The sequence below is a fragment of the Hippopotamus amphibius genome, unplaced genomic scaffold, assembly GCF_030028045.1.
Source record: "Hippopotamus amphibius kiboko isolate mHipAmp2 unplaced genomic scaffold, mHipAmp2.hap2 scaffold_308, whole genome shotgun sequence".
Taxonomy (NCBI): Eukaryota; Metazoa; Chordata; class Mammalia; order Artiodactyla; family Hippopotamidae; genus Hippopotamus; species Hippopotamus amphibius.
The window spans coordinates 60,001-76,714 of record NW_026648427.1 but is presented as its reverse complement, the minus strand read 5'-3'; positions in this window follow the sequence as shown (position 1 = coordinate 76,714).

Here is a 16,714-nt window from a genome sequence, read left to right as displayed (position 1 = left end):
GCTCCTTATTTCTTTGGCAAGAGAGTCACTTGCACGCGTTCCTTAGAGGCCCACGTTACGTTTCCATAAAACGGGAATACACACTTGTGGATATGAGATTCTGGTGCTATTCATTTTCCTTAGGGTGTTGCTTTTCACCTGAAAACCGGACTGGATCCTGAAGTCTTTCAAGTTGCCCCCAATATCTGGCTACAACTCTCTCCATGAATGTTTCCCACTTTCGCCCACCCTTTTGACTTGGCATCACTGACAACGAAAACGGCCCTTTGCCTGAAGCCCTACAGACCGAAGCTGGAGGACTTGGTGAAAACTTTAGAGACATGGCCACCACAGCTCCTGTGGAAACCATCCTGGTGCCTGTTTCTGTGAGAGCCACTCTGAAAGTCGAACCAAACACCCGACATCATCACAGCCATTTCAAACTGCTAAAGTTGCTTCCACCCTAACATCTACAAATCTTCTTCACTGACACCGCCCCCCACACGCTCCCCCCCCCCCCCCCACTGGTTTATAATCGGCTCCAGTGATGGACCTTTGTCTTCCTTTGGTTTCCATACAAGTGCCTCTTAGGAAATAACCTGATTGCTTGCACCACAGGCCTAGTTTTTGGGAGCCCATCAACATCACTGCCTCCTGAGAGGAGATATGATAACTGTTTCACAGAACCGACCTGTTCTCAGAACTCAGAAACAGTTTCCATGAAATGGAGGCCTCTACTAACCTATTTTCTCCCTTTCCCTCCCTCCCCGCCTCCCTCCCTCCCTCCATCTCCCTCTCCCTCTCTCACACACACACACACACACACACACACACACACACACACACACACACACACACACACACACAGTCACCAGGTCAGCTTTCAATATGTTCAGAGTAGGCCGCCCCAAAATGTGTCTCCTTGAATTCAAGTCGCTTAAGAACTGGACAGCACAAGACCGGACATTCTGGCCCTCCTTTCTGTCCTCCCACAGCAGAGCACGATCTCAAGTTAAGACGTTTGCTTCCACGCATGTCCGTGATTCTCAAATGGTTTAGTGGGGTTTCCTGGGTTAGGAAAAAGAGGGGACTCCTATTTGCCTGAGACAAGGAGAAGTTCTCACACAACCTTCACCCATCCCTCCCTCCCTCCCTCCCTCCCTCCCTCCCTCCCTCCCTGCAGTTTGGAGGGGGCAGCCTAAGGGTGGGGAAATTGGGGAAGGAAAAAAAAAAGCCGTTCGATAAAGGGGAGCTCGAGGCAAAGTCAAAGGCTCCCGATCTGACCGGAGAGCATTCTGCATTTGAATGAAGCGATTGAACAAGGCCCTGCGGAATGAAGCGTCCGGACTTCCCCTCCCCCTCTCCCGGCAACTATCAGCCCTGGCGACTTGGGAAGGAGCGAGCGGTGGAGAAGCGGGCGGGGGCGGGGGCGGGGGCGGGGGCGGGGGCGGGACCAACAGACAATAGCCGCTGCCTGCCTGCCTGCCTGCCGGGCTGAGGCCTGAGGGCTGCGGGCCACGCTGGTTTCTGCAACTCAATCCCTTCCAGGAAGCACCTGTGATGACTGCTTGGCAGGGAATGGTCAAAGCTGAACTCTCTTGGCCTATTTCTGAAAAAGGCCTGAGTCTCAGCTACGACAGATTTTCTGGATTTCTTGGCCCATGCGCAGACCCGCACCCTCCCATCCTGTCAGATCCTTTGTACCCACACCTCCCCTGGGAGAGTTCGTTGGCCTCGTCTGGAACATGAACAAGCAAAACCAAACATAGTGTGACATGATGTATTGGTCTTTATTGAAAAGAAACGTGCTCCTCTCGCACACCTGAGGGCAGGAAGCAAAGGCACGTTCTCAGCAGGACGGGGGACAGGGAACCCGAACCCAGGCCGGTCAGCAGTGGCCCCCTGCCCCCCACCGCCCCGCCCTCCCCATCCCCGTCTCTCCCAGGCCCACGTGGGGCCTCCCTTCCCTGCCTCTCTCTGTGCCCCTCGTCTCCAGCTCCCCCAGCCCAGCTTCCGCACCCCCCCCCCCCGGCCCCGGGAAGGGGAGGCATGTCTGTCCCAGCTCCAGTTCTGATATTTCACTTGTGAAACTTCCCTAGGCCCAGGTGCCAGCTTGCCGTCCTGCTGCTTCATGTCCGTCTCTATCAGCCATGCCCAAAGGGCACGGGAAATTATGGACAGCAAATAGCACACCTAGACGGTGTGTGCGTGGGGGGGGGGGGTGTCCCTTCTCCAGGAAGCAGTGAGGGAACAAAAGGAGGCCTGGGGGAAGGAGTCCTGGGTGCCTATCATCGCGCCCCCGCCCCCCCACCGCCCCGCAGAGCACCATTCATTTCCATCTCCGCATCTGAAGGACACATAGTCCTGGTTGAAGCAACTTGATGAGGATTCCCCTCCTAACGACGTGACAGAACCTATGAAGAACTGCACTCCTTGAATCCATAAATGCTAACGGGATCCAAGGAGTTTTCCATCAATGGCAGAAAAAGAAATGGTCCTGAACATAATAACTGCCAAGTATTCCTCTAGACGGAGGCATCATTCACTTTTTCTTAACTTTTTTTCTTTTCATGTTTTACAATAAACTGTATATATTTAGAGTGTACAATTTGGTACCCCAATCTTCCAATTCATTCCCCCCCAACCCTCCCCGCTTTCCCCACTTGGTGTCCATATGTTTGTGCTCTACATCTGTGTCTCTCTTTCTGCCTTGCACACCAGTTGATGTGTACCATTTTTCTGCAGTCCACATATATGTGTGAATATACAATATTTGTTTTTCTCTTTCTGACTCACTCTCATTCACTTGTTAACAACAGTAACGATGACGACGACCACGACGACGACGACAAGGACAAGGATAAGGACCGGAAAAACAACAACAGAGAGAGCACTGGGCGAGTTTTCCACTTCTTAAAGGAAGGAGGCCGTGTTCCCAGGCAGGTTGGCTCAGCTGCACAGTTCCCTCCGGTGACTATTCCTGGGGGCACCGTCGAGGTGATGCACGAAACACACAGGAGGAGGCCTTCTTGAATGTCCTGCCCAGGAAATGGGGACATGATTCCAGCAGTGGCGATGGCTGCCCTTCTCTTTAGGGTGACACACGGGCCTGATGGCACCGGGCAAACCCTCCCCTCCCTCCCTCCCTCCCTCCCTCCCTCCCACCTACCTTCCTTCCTTCCTTCCTTCCTTCCTTCCTTCCTTCCTTCCTTCCTTCCTTCTTGAGGCTCTTGGCCTCCCCACTGAAAGGAAGAGCCCAGGGCCCAGCAGCAAAGACCTTCTGCTGATCCTTGCCAGGGGGCTCTCATTTTACACACTTGAATAGGATCAGTAGACACCGTCATCTCATGAGAAGCAGAAAATATCATCTAAAAGCCTACTTTCCTGGTGTCTCAGCGTCCAGGGCTCCTCCTTCTCAGGGATCTTGTGCTCTGTAGGGATAATTCACATGCTGGGGGAGTAGGTTCCCAATAGCATCTTATGAAATGGATTACAGGATGTCTTCCTTTGAAAAAGATAAAGATTATTTGGGAAAGTTATTCATATGAAGCACATGGATGATATCCTCTCTGATCTATATATTAGAGTTGACCGTTGAACAACCAACATGGGGGATTAGGGGGGCCGACCCCACACACACCATTGAGAACCCATGCATAACTTCACAGTCCAAGCTCTGTATCGGGGCTTCCACCTCTGGGTACTCAGCAACCAGAGATCCTGCAGTGCCATAGTGCACAGCTATGGAAAACATCCCCTTATGAGTCACACACACACACACACACACACACACACACACACACACACACACGCGCGCGCGCGCGCGCGCGCGCACGTGCTCGAGCGCAGACATCTCAACTTTGTTACCCAAACGTTAGTGGTGTTCGAATAATCTTAGAAGTGATGACTGCTGTCTGATGAAATCAATGGATCCATCAATCAATCTATGACACTACACTTTGTATTTCCTAGTCTCAAAATTATTTGGAATTTGGCTCCTTAGAAGTTTAGCTTGGTCCTTCAAGGACAGTGTCAGTTGGAGAGAAAATAACATTTCTTCAAATCATGGAAGTGAAATAGTCCTGGACGCTTATGTGAAACATTAACATAATTTTTCTTCTTTATTTTATAAGATAACTGGAATTAGGAAGAAAATCTCCTCGTGAAAAACCAGGTGCTACCTTTCCTTGACTGATGATCGAAGAGGAGAAAGCATTTTCTGGGCCCATGCAACTTGAGAGAAGTTCTAACTTTTCTGGAAAAGAAAGATTCCCACCCTCCCCTTGCTCGGCCATGCTAGAAACCTTCCCCTGCCCCAAACTCTGACGTGTCCCCTTGTTTGGCCTCACTGTGTGTCGTCCGTGGGCACGGGAACACACTTGCGTTCCGTAACAGGAGAGCCTATGGAGAAAAGATCTCTGCCCACTTTCATGGGATCTGCATTGCTGGCTAGGTAAACCTAAGACATCAAAAGAAGTGCCTTGGAACACATGCTCCTTCCACACTGGTCACCTCATAGGATTCCTAAATGACTCTGGTTCAGCACTCACTCGACTTGGCTGTGTTTCTGTGCTTCCTGACCTAAAGGATCTATCTGGATATGCCACCCGATAGAAGCTGAAATAAATTCACTTTGGACGTGTGTGAATGCCGTTCATACAGAGAGTGGGGACTGCAGGGAGCTCTTGTGGATAAAGAAAAATGGGGGAACACATGTAGGCGACAGCACATAAAGTATAGAAAGATACACGAAGGTTTCCTTCGTTCGCGGGTTGGGAAGGGGGAACGACAGAACATTCCCTGCTTCTACTCTACGCACGCACGCAGGCAGGCAGGCAGGCAGGCAGGCAGGCAGGCAGGCAGGCACCGGAGTGGGGTGGGGTGGGGGGAGCTGGCTCCTTACCCCACCCACCAGGGACGCGTGCGCGTTTAAAGAGACCAGGAGGAACGTGGTGGCGGTGGCGATGAGGAAGGAGGACCACGTTCAAGGTGTGGATTTGCGGTGAGGGCTACGTGAGGTGACTAAGAACTCGGTGCAGTGAGCGGCCCATACAAGGACAGAAGCGATGGTCCCCTAATGCTTGCAGGGCCTGGCCAGGAGCATGAACGGGCGCCCGTGTCCCCAGGTTGGCATCATGACACTAGTTCATCCCTGTGAAACAGGATGTGTTTTCTGTGTTCTCCTGTCTTGACAAACACACGTCTTTACCTGTGTCTCCGTACAACGACGGTCTCTGCGTGACAGTCGGCAGAACATCCCCAGGGACAATTATCACAGAGACCTGAGGTTCTGCTTGGCTGGCAATGCTTGTGTGAATACTGCAGTGAGATACAGACAGACAGACAGACAGACAGACAGACACACACACACACACACACACACACACACACACACACCCCTACGTATAATTATGTGTATTTAATACGATATCTGTATTGATTTTCTGTCTCAGATGACGAATGATGCTGTCAGCCTCATGATTTTCGCACAGGGTTTCTGTGTGTGTCCTACTGTCGGGACAACATAGCCGGTCTGTGTCATGGAAGCAGAGACACCGTGGGAGTCACAGGAATGAAGACCTCGTTCTAGGAACTGGACCTTCCAGAGGCCTGGGAGCAGCTGGGCAGGGCAGGGCTGGGCTGGGCTGCGGAGGAGGGGAGGGGAGGGAAGGCTGTGGCTCTCAGTCCTCTGAGTGCCCGGTGGCAGTGGCGGAGGTGGCAGTGCCGATGGAGCTGTCAGCGCCCACAGGGAAAGGTAGCCACCGATGTGCGGGGCCACAGGGGAGACATGGAGAGACTCGGGGGAAGGCACAGCTGTCCCTCGGTGGATCTGCGGCCAGGCAGCCAGGAGTGGCCTGGGCCACTGTCGTCCAGGGGGCACCAGCTGGGAACACTAGCCAGACGCAGGGCGGCGGGGGTGGGTGGGTGTGTGTGTGTGTGTGTGTGTATGTGTGGATGGACAGCCTTCCACCCTGCACCTCTGTGCCCACCTGTCACCGTGTGGGATGGCGACAGCCTGCAGAGAGCCTTGGCTGTGGCTTCACTTCCAATGCCTACATCCCATCCAGCGTTCTCTTCGCACCAGCCCTACCCTGGGGTCGCACGGGGAGGGGGAGACTCAGAAAGGCGGTTCCCAGGCTGCCCCCGCATGGAAGTCACATGAGCCTCCGGACATGGCCGTGCCACGTCAAACACGCGTCTGGAGGTAGGTCAGACTTTACATTGTGTTACGGTTTGTTTTCTTGGGAGAAGTTGTGTCTCTTAGGCCAGGAGCAACTGGAATTGTCGGTCAAAGTCCTCAGGCAGCCCTTTGACTTGGAGGCTGAGCACAAGTTTGACACGGTATGTTTCCGGTGACATGGAATTGCAGATGGCCCACGAAGCATGCTCTCGGCAATACTGCCAAGCCTGTGGTCTCACAGGGGACGGTCTCCTCGACCGAGATGTCACCATCTCGGGAGTCCGCACCTGGAGCGACACGGTGACCTCAGGACGGGCGCCCTGTCTGTGCGCCCCATCCGGATGCGCGTGGACGGGAATGGAGCAGCTCTGGGAACGGTGGACGATGCCAGCTCTTGTTCTTCTGCTCTGCTGCCTGCCGTGCACGGCTGTGGAGAGGGACGCGCCGCTGTGGAGAGGGATGAGCCGAGTCCAGTGTCTCTGAACCCACCCCAGGCAAAGAGGAGCAGGACAGTGGGTGTGGGCCCTCCCTCGTGTGTGGCCAGGATCCTGTGCGGGGGGAGAGTCCCTGGCCCTCCCGCTGAGAGGAAGGTGCGAGAGGTGGATCGGCGGCGGCGTCTTTCCTCGGGGCCCCAGAGCTTCTGCGGCTCCGATCTCCCCTCTTCACAGTTCTAGTTGGCGCCCGCCCCAGCACAAACCTACCTGAGAGCTTCCCTGGTATCCGGAAGCGATGGCTTTGTGTTTTGAGGACGCAAGGGGAGAAAGAGCTGAGCAAAGCTTTTCCCTGGAACCTGAGTGTCTATGGGTGTGTCTGGCCCATCACCAGCGAGCGTGCTGAGTGCCACTTCCTGAGGGCAGGTGCTCTTTAAGGAAAGTATGGCTTCGTATCTTTGTGACACGCAGGCCCTTCTAGAATGTGGAGCGAGTTTCTCAAGAATCCCAGCAGAATCCCAGGTGCTGTGGAGGCTAGGGCCTCAAAGGTCCGGCTCCATCCCCTCTCTCCATCCTGGCCTGGCCTGGCCTGGCTGGGCCCCTAAGGACCCTGCTGGCCTCTAGAGTGGCCCCTGCTTCTCGGTTGGTTTCCACGCTGCTGCTCACAGAGCCATCTTCTCCAAAGGCAGCCGACCGCCGTATTCCTTCCGTGGAGGCCTGGCACGGCTCTCCTCGGCTTGGATGATAGCATGAGAGGACTGACAAGCTGGGTCCTTCCTCCAGGGCTGACCTTTTACAAACTCCGCCTTGAAGAGGGGTAAAGTCAGCATGTCATTCTCACGTGTAAGATGGGACCCGAGGGGCCCGTTCCTAGCTCTACCACTTGGGAGAGTGGGGGACTCTTCCGTCAAGGAAACGGAGAGCTCATACTTGATGGTGCGGTTGTCAGAAGCCTTTTTCTAAGCCTCCCCTGGCCCCACCGTGTCAGAAAGACGTGTCCCTCCACCTGCCGGGGACTTGATGAAGGAGAGTCACTCTGGTAGAAGTACCCGAAGCTCGAGGACTTCACTGCCGTCTCCCTTTCTCTGGCACGGGCCCGCCCCTGGAGGAGCCCTGTCTTCACCTGGCCGTGACGGCACCGCTCAGGGGAGCTGGAGACAGGACCCCAATGAGGGCAGGTGGATGGGAGCCTGTTCAAAATGACCTACACACCCAATCTGCCGTAGACATGGTCCACAGATCGTGGACGTGCCTGTGCCCCCGAAGACATCCGTGTGGCCCCGGGCATCCGGCAGCCATCTTCTCCATGTTCTCCTGACCTGTGCTCTCGCTCTTTTCTCCGGAGCACTCGCCTGATGATTCGTGGGGGCATGAAACCCCAGCTGGCAGGAGCCAAATGATCTTCCCAACACAAGGGAAAAGAAGAGGTGGGGTCCCGCATCCATCCAATGTTTCTGTGCCTAAGAATGAGTTTCTAAGAAATCTCATCCTCCTTTAGCTCCCTTAACACCCCCCCCACCCCGGCGCCCGCCAGCCCGGGCCATAGTATAGTTACTTTCCCAGATTTCCTCCCTCTCCTCAGCAGAACCGAAGAGATTGTAGGTGTTGCCACTTCTCTGAGTCTTTCTTTGCTTTCTTAGGAGGGCTGCCCCATGTCACGTAAAACTTGGAAGACATACATGCGTGAGCATCTCTCCTTGTGATTCTAACCCAGGGAAGAGCATTTAAAACTCGAAAGGAGGCAAACTAGGGTTCAGGCACCCAGAGTTGAGCTGGGTGGCCACTGGGAAGAGAGTTCCAGACCCCTTCCTGTTTGGGGGAGGGGGAAATCTCCCCCTCTGCCCCTCTTGAGTCCTCGTGGCTGGACTCATCCTAACATGGACTCAAGGCGGATAGAGGAAGCGGGAGCGGGAACACGTGTTCGTTTGTTGTTGTTGTTGTTGTTTTACCTTCTAGCCGTGAGAAGTGGCTGAGGCGGGCAGCTTTTCGACTGTGTAGACCAAGGGACAGTACATGTGTGAGACAGGGATCAGACCGAGAGACTTAGCTTTCGGGTGCGCCCTGAGGGAAGGAAGAATCTAAACAGAGTTTGGGCTTGGGGGGGGTCCCTGAAAGAAGTCACAGTGTCTGTCTCCCTAGGCTTCTCGGCCCCAATGAATTCCCTACTTTGGGGATCGGAGCGTCCTCCTAACTCCAGGTGCAGATGCAGGGAGTGCGCCTTTCACCCGCGAGAGAGATGGATGTCTCGCTTTCAGGGAGACACAAAGAAGAGCCCGAGGGTCCCTCTTGTGTTGGCCGCCTGCTTGAGGTCACCGTCACGCCAAATGATCACTGTGCCACGGAGGTGCATTTTGGCGTGGCCTATCCTGGGCTCCACAGCCACCTCCCTGAGAACGGGTATGGTCAGAACCGTAGGAAGCTCAAGGGCGCCGCCAGCCGGTTTCAAAAACGTATCTGTCAGCACCTGCTGGCTGCAACCGCGAGGTTTGCAAGTGCCCTCCGCATAATTCTCCCCCTCCCCCGCAACGACGTCATCACTTCCAATCCTGGCGAACAATGTATGGAACCTTTGCTGGGGTTTTCGTTTGTTTCTCTTTTGTGGGGTTTCTCTCTCTCTCTCTCTCTCTCTCTCTCTCTCTCTGTCTCTCTGTCTCTGTCTCTGTCTCTGTCTCTGTCTCTGTCTCTGTCTCTGTCTCTCTCTGTCTCTCTCTCTCTGTCACACGCGCTCTGATGTTCGGGGCCTAATGGGAGAAATGAAATCAAGCGAGGGGTTTTGCCCTCAGGTTGCCTTGGTCTCGGGTTGACTTGTGTGCGCTGAGAAAGACGGCCTTTACTGAAGGCCCTGCGCAGACTTTTTGACACCCCCGATCCATGGAATCCTGAAGCTGTGGAACCTAGAAATCTTTCGGTCTCCTTTTGATTTGGAAATCTTCTCCTTGACAGAAAGAAGCCCATTTAAAAGAGAAAAAGAAAAAGTGGAACTGCATGAGCAGATCGGTTTTTAGATCTCAGCCGGGCGGCTGCCCGGTTCTCTGGGGAGAACTGTCTTCATCTTGCAAATCTGTACACACAGCCCACAGTGGCCTGGGATGGAGGCCAGTGGACTGGATTGGGCAGAACCTGAGACCAGAGGAAAGAGAAAAAAAATAAGAAAAATGGTGGTGGTGGTTGGGGGGAGGGGGAAGAGGTCTGCTTTGAAAAATAGGAACTGCTGGCAGGGCTCCCTCACCCCCACCCCCCCACCCCAAAGTAGGACTGTGTATCCAGGCGTAGAAATGATACTGCGCCAAGAAGGCAAGCGCTGTTGAGACTGCTGTTCCTATGATGTTACAAACCGAAAGCGATGCTTTCTGGTCGAGGCTCTCCATGACAATCTGCTAAGCAAATCACACGTTGGCTGTTTTGGACGTTCTCTGCAGTTTTCATTGGGAGTGAGGAAGAGCCGTTTGTACATGTTTTGATACAATGTTTTGAATGCTGTGGGACCATGGTATGTTTCCGCCGTGGATGAACAAGGTTGCCTTTTCCAGCTTCCGCTTGCATGGTCATTTCCTGGTCCTGACGACCCCCCCGCCCCAAGTGAGGGAGGCCTGTGTGTCTTTGTGTCCATTTAGAAGGGTTGGTGCTTGATGCCAGCATGATATCCAAATCTTGATTTTGGACTTACCAAACTACTGTTGGGAGTTTGTTTCTTGTCTTAATCTCCCTTAACTCTTGCAGTCACCTGAGTGTCCACTCTTGATTTCGCGTCTCTCTCTGCCTCTGTCTCTGTCTCTCTCGCTCTTTCCTTTTGTTGATTTCTTCAAGGCAAGCCATCTTTTTCCTCCTCCTCCTCCTCCTCCTCCTCCTCCTCCTCCTCCTCCTCCTCCTCCTCCTCCTCCTCCTCCTCCTCCCCCCCTCCTCCTCCTCCCCCACCACCCTCCTCTTCCTCTTGCTCCTTTCTCTGCCCCCCTCCCCCCTCCCTCCCTCCTCCCCCCGCCCTTTTAAAATTGAAGTCTAACAGACTGACAAGAGTATATTGGTTTTCAGGTGTATACCCTAGCGAGTGGCTATGTTTACACATGGCCCAGGGATCTCCGTGATAAGTCTCGTTACTGTCTGTCACCATTCGATGTCATGACAGTAGGATGGACTCTATTCCGCCTGCTGTACATGACATCCTGCGAGTGAGTTGTTTATTTCATAACTAGAAGTGGGCACCGCTTCCTCTCCCTCACCTATTGCACTCGTCTCCCTCTTCCCCCCTCCCTCCCTCCTCTGGCCACCCCCCATTTGTTCCTTTTAGGTGTCGAGGAACCTGTTTGCGGTTCCTTCTTTGTGTTCATGTGTGTGTATTGCTGTGTACGTTCTTCACAGACATGATAGTCTCGCGACCTGAGGTATCTTGTGTAGCGCAATACCCTCTGGGTCTCTCCATGTTTCCGCGGATGGCAAGACCTCATTCCCTGGTAGGGTTGAGTCATAAACGCGCGCGCGCCTGTGTGTGACTAGGTAGAGACGTATGCACACAGAGAGCGCTATCGGTATGTCCCTAACTATGGCTACATAGGGATAGGTGTGGATACACATACACGTGTATGTATGTGTCACCCTCACCCCCTCGGTGGGCACGTAGTGGAGTTGCTGGGTCACGTGGTAGTTGTTGGTGCAGTGCTTTCAGGGACTTCTGTGCTGTTTTCCGTAGTGTCATCTGTTGTCGGGGAGCCATTCTGTCAGGCGCCAGGTGATATCTCTGAGTCCTCCAGCATGACATGGTGGTGGTCTCTCTCAGCGTGAAAAATAGGTGTCCCGTCAGGAGCCACTTTCCTCTGCCGTTTGGAACTTGCTGTCGCGATTCCAGATCCTGGGCCTGGCCGTGTATGCTTGTGCAGAGAAATGCCAGCGCTTTCTATCATACCCTCCATTTAAAAAAAAAATGGTTCTGTATTTGATGGGCTGCGTTGGGTCTTTTTTTGCTGTGCGCGGGCTTTCTTTCCGTTGCGGTGAGTGGGGGCTCCCCTTCGTTGTGGTGCGCAGGCTCCTCATTGCCAGTGGCTTCTCTTGGTGCGGAGCACGGGCTCCAGGCACGGGGGCTTCAGGAGTTGCGGCACATGGGCTCAGTCGTTGTGCCTCACGGGCTTCGTTGCTCCGCGGCATGTGGGACCTTCCTGGAGCAGGGATCGAACCCGTGTCCCCTGCAGTGGCGGGCGGATTCTTAAGTAGTGCGCCAGCTAGGCAGCCCCAGTTGTTTCTTGTATTTCAGGGAAAGGTTTCCTTTGGCTTTTGGTTTTGTCCCCGCCCCCACCCCCCAAGAAAGGTACTGTTGGTTGCTTTGTTGACAGTGGAAAACTGTGTTGCGGTTGCTGTTGGAGTGGTGGGGGTCGTCGTCCTTGTTGCTTTGTTTCCTTTGTGGGCGTTGTTTTCTGTTGGTTTTTTCTGGCTTTGTTTCCTTGTGGATGAAAATGCCTGGTCTTGGTCTGCTCTGTTCAGGCCTCCTGCCCACTTTCCCCATCGGGTTGCTTGTTCTGGGGGGGCTGCGTTGCATGAGGCCTTGCCCTGTTTTGGACAGGAACCTCTTATGGGACATGCTTGAGGTTTTCAGATGCGTGTGTGTGTGTACGTGTACACGTGTGTGTGTCTGTACGTGTACACGTGTGCATACACGTACATGTGTGTGTGCCTTTACGTACTCCTTGAAGGGCCACAGCAGTCCCAGAGCTTGACTTTGACTTTTTGGTAGTTTGGCTTGGTTTGATTTTGGTGGGACGACAGGTCACTGTGAACCTTTACTGTAAATCTCTCTCTCACACGCACGCGCGCGCGCGCGCGCGCACACACACACGCACGCACGCACGCACGCACGCACGCACACTCACCACGTTGCATTGTGTAGATGTCCTGGAACGCGGTTTCTTTAGTGGATGGCTGTTGACTCGCTGCTCCCCGCCCCCCTGCCCCCGCCCGCCGGTGACTGTGGTCAGTCCATTTTGAAATCCACGTTCTGACCTCAAGGGCATGTTCCCCACCCACGCACCCATGTGTTCTCTTTGGACTTTGTCGCGGTCTGTGCGGAAATAGATGTTTGTTTCCATTTGTGTGGGGCCAGAGTGTATGTTTACTTTCGTTTCTAGCTTCCGGGCTCTGCGTATCAGCTTTCCAAAGCCCTTCCCCGTGCCAGAAGGGATGAGTTCCTGCGTCGTTCTCTGAGCGCTTGCCTGGTTTCGTTTCGCTGGTCCCCGCCTTCCCTCCCTCCCTCCCTCCCTCCCTCTCACCCTCCGGGGAGCTGGGGATCTCGCTTGTGGCACTGTGGGCGTCTCCGTGGAATTCCCCGCGCCCCCCCCCCCCCCATGGCCTGGAATCGCGTCCCCTTCCAGGCAGCCTCCCGGCGGCATCTTGCCAGCTACCCCCGCCCCCGTGTGCTGCCGGGGATCGGGACGCGCCGTGTCGTGTCGTGTCGTGTCGTGTCGGGCCGGGAGCTAGCTCCGAGGCGGACCCCTCGGGGCCGCGCGGGACGCCCGCCCCGCTCCGGGAGGAGCTCGGGCGTTTGGGCGGCCCGGCGCTCCGGCGTCCTCGGTGGCCGGCCGGCGACCGGGATCCGGCCCGGGGACGTTCGAGCCGGTTGTCGGGCGCCACCTGGCGGCCGCTTTTATATTGTCCCTTCCCTCCGGAGCTCCGGCGACCTTGTCGAGGGCTGTGACTCAGCCGCCGGGCCCGAAGCAGAGTTCCGGGAGGCGGGCGACGCTGGTGCTGGCAGCCCCGGTGGCGCCGAGGCGTAGGCGCCTCCTGCTGTCGCCTGAGATTGGGCCTGCAGATCTATGGGGCTGTGACTGCCGCCGCGCTCCCGAGCCGGGGCTGAGGGGCCGCCTGGCCGGGTCGACCAGCATGCGCCCGTGCCCCTCCGGCCGCGGGAACCCATGTCGGGTCGTGCCGCCGCGGTGGGAGAGGAGAGGGTCTGCCGCGCCCGGAGCGCCTGGGACTTGGTGGCCCGGCCTTCTCCTGGGCCGCCCTTGGGAGCGTTCGTTCCCCGACCCCCCCCACCTCCCTTTCCCGGTGCCCCCCGCGTCCCGCTCCGGAGGTGGGGACCGGCTCGGGCCGAGCGTTGAGGCCGGTGGAGGCCGCCACGGGCTCGGTGGTGGACGCGCGTGCGTCCCGGTCGTCAGATGCTTTCGGGCCGATGGTTTTCCGAGCCGGACTCCAGAGGTGAGGACCGGCCTGGGCCGCCAGCGGTGACCCGGAGAGGCTGGCCCGGGCCTGGGTGCGTTGCCCCGTGGGCTCCGGGCGTCTCCCTGGAGAAATGGGTTCAAGTCCCGATGGGTCCGGAGACGTGGACGGACCGGCCCCTGCTCGCGCAGGTGGCCGGCGAGGGTGCACCCGGCCTGTCAGCGTGCCCGCGTGGGTCCCGGTCGTCGGACGCGACTTTGTCTCCCCCCTCCGCTCTCCACCCCGAGTCCGGGCCGGGAGGTGGGGACTGGCGCGAGCCATACTGGGTGGCCCGGGGAGGGGCTCCCGGGCCCGGGCGTGGTCCCTCATGGGGCCCGCTCATCGGAGGCGGCTCGGAGGGGTGCTGTGTTTCTTTCTTGGAACCAAGTCCTGGCCCGGAGACTCGGATGGACCGGTGCCTGCCCGCGTGGGGGGACCGGGGAGGGCGTCCCCAGCCCGCTCCCTCTCCCCCGTGTCCCCGGCCCACTCTGCCACCCCTCCATCCCCGGGTCGACCAGGTGGCCCCGGGCGCTCCGGGGCAAGTGTGGATGGGGAAGTGTTGGGGGCAGGTGGCCGGACCGAGGTTCCGGGGGCCCCCGTGAACCTCGTGGGTGGGCCCCGCTGTCGGGCGCGATGATTTCTTCCGCCGGAAATGGGGCCTTTTTGCCACCAGATAGGTGCTGACACGGTGTTCTCCTGCGTCTGTCGCCGATAGACGCTGGGGCTCCGGACGCGGGCAGGACTCCGGGCTGGGGGCGGCTGTCTGACGCCCGGCTCGGTCCTTGCCGCTTGAGCTGCCCGCTTGGGCCTGCGCGCCGGCTCTTGCGTGCGCGTCCGGCTGCCCCGACCCGCGGTGCCGCCTCCGGCCTCTGGCTGAGCCCGAGGGCGGCGGGGCCAGGTGGCGTCGGGTGCTCGACCCTGTGCGCTGCCCCCGCTGCAGGCACCCGGTGGTGAGTGGCCGGCACGACCCCACCCCACAGGCTCTGTGCCCCGTGTCAGGCGTTCTCGTTCTGGGGTGGCTGGCTGCTCTTTGCCCGAGACGAAGGGGCGCCGGCGAGGCGGAAGCGGGCCTCCGTGTGACGGGTCTTCGCCGTGCCTCCCCTGCGGGCCTCCCCCGCCGTGGCTTTAGGCTGGGTGGGTCAACCGATTGATGTGGTGGTGCCACGCTCCGCTGGGCTGGGCCTAAGCCGTGCCAGACGAGGGACGGACGTTCCTGGGGGACGGGACCGCTCTTCTCGTTCTGTCCGCGGGCTCCTCGCCTCTCTTCCGCCCCGCCTGCCGGGGTGTGCGGAAGGCAGGGGTGCGGCCTCCGGCCCCGAACCCGCGGTCTCCCGCCCCCGCCTCCCAGCGTGGGCGGGGACCGGGGTCCTCGGACGCAGCAGACGCTCTCGCTGTGCCTCTTTGGCGTACGCCTCGCGAGCGGCCCTCCCCGCGGCGGGGAGGGCCGCCCCGCCGCCACGCTGCGCGCCCCCCGTCGGTGTGCGAGCGTGCCGCGCCTGGCCCTCCGTGGTGCTCCTGGAGCGCTCCAGGTCGTCCCTCAGGTGCCCGAGGCCGAGCGGTGGTGTTGTTCCCCTTTCCCAGCGTGTTCCTCGGGTCTCCGCCACCGTGGCGGGTGTCGTGAGCGGCTCTCTCTTGGGGGGGTCGAGACGGTAAGGGAGGTGCGCCCGCCTGTTCCCCCCGGCGGTGGGGCCAGGGGCCGCCTCGTTGTGCTGGTCCTCAGCGGCGTGCCGTGGGGGCTTGAGCTTGGCCGAGCGCACGCCCCGTGTGGTCCCCACTACGTGGGGGGCTGCGCGCGGGCGTGGGAGCGATCGTGGGGGCCGGGGCCTGTGAGAGAGGGGGCTGTGTCACGCATCTTGGGCGTGCTCCCCCTCGAGGGCCCGAGGGGCGAGCCCGAGGGCAGCAAGCCTTACCGAGGTCGTGCCCCGGCCCTGGCCGCGAACGCTCCCGTGGGCCGTGTGCTTACCCATACCGCAGACCCCCTCCCCTCCAGGCGACTGGAGGAGGTGTAGGCGGCTCACGGAAGCGCCTCTGCGGGCCCGAAGGAGAGGCGCTGAGTGGGGGATGACGCGCCCTCGGTGAGAAAGCCTTCTCTAGCGATCCGAGAGGGAGCCTTGGGGTACCGAACCCCCCAGCTGCCGCCCCTCCCAAGTGTGCAGTGGCCACCGTGGCGACTGCCAGAGCACGTGGGTAGACCCCCTCGCCTCCGCGGGAGGGGTGCGCCGGTCCCGCGGTGGGGCCGAGCGCCGCTCTTTGCCTACCGTGGCCCGCGCCTCCCCCCTCCGAGTCGGGGGAGGGTCCCGCCGGGCCGAGCCGAGCCGGTGTCCGAGGCGCGGGGTGGCGTGTGTGCGTGCGGGGTCGCCTCCGTTGGCGAGCCCGGAGGGGGGCCCCCACCGGTCCCGGCTCCCCAGTCCCGCAGCCACGGGGAGCCCTGCCGCGCCTGCCCTTGCCTCGAGCCGCAGCCGGCGGCGGTGTGTGGCCCTAGGTCGGGCCGCCTGGCTCGGGAGCGTTTCCCCAGGACGTGTGAGCCCTTGGGGTCGGCTGAGGTGGTGATGGATGTGTGGAGGCGACGCAGATGGATGCGCGAAGGGGTGGACGGGCTCCTCCGCTGCACGCGGGGGGAACCGTCGCATGCTAGGCCCCGGCGGCGGGGCCGGGTCGTGGGGAGGCCCTCGAGGGTGGCGGGCGCCGGCCGGCGTCCCAGGCGTTGGCGGGACCGCCCCCTGGTGTGGGGCGGTGGGGCCCCGCGCTGGTTTTCCTGGTGGCCCGGCTGTGCCCCGGCCCTTTGTCTCCCCCTGGGTGGCGCCCCCGGCCCTGCTCCGTGGCCCTGGCCGTGCGTGTGAGCCGCCCCCTCCCCGTCGCCGCCGGTCTGCCCTCGCCCCTGCCCCCCACCCCTTCCCCCGCCCGGGATCGAGCCTGGCCCTGCCCCGTGAGGGTGCCGCCCCCG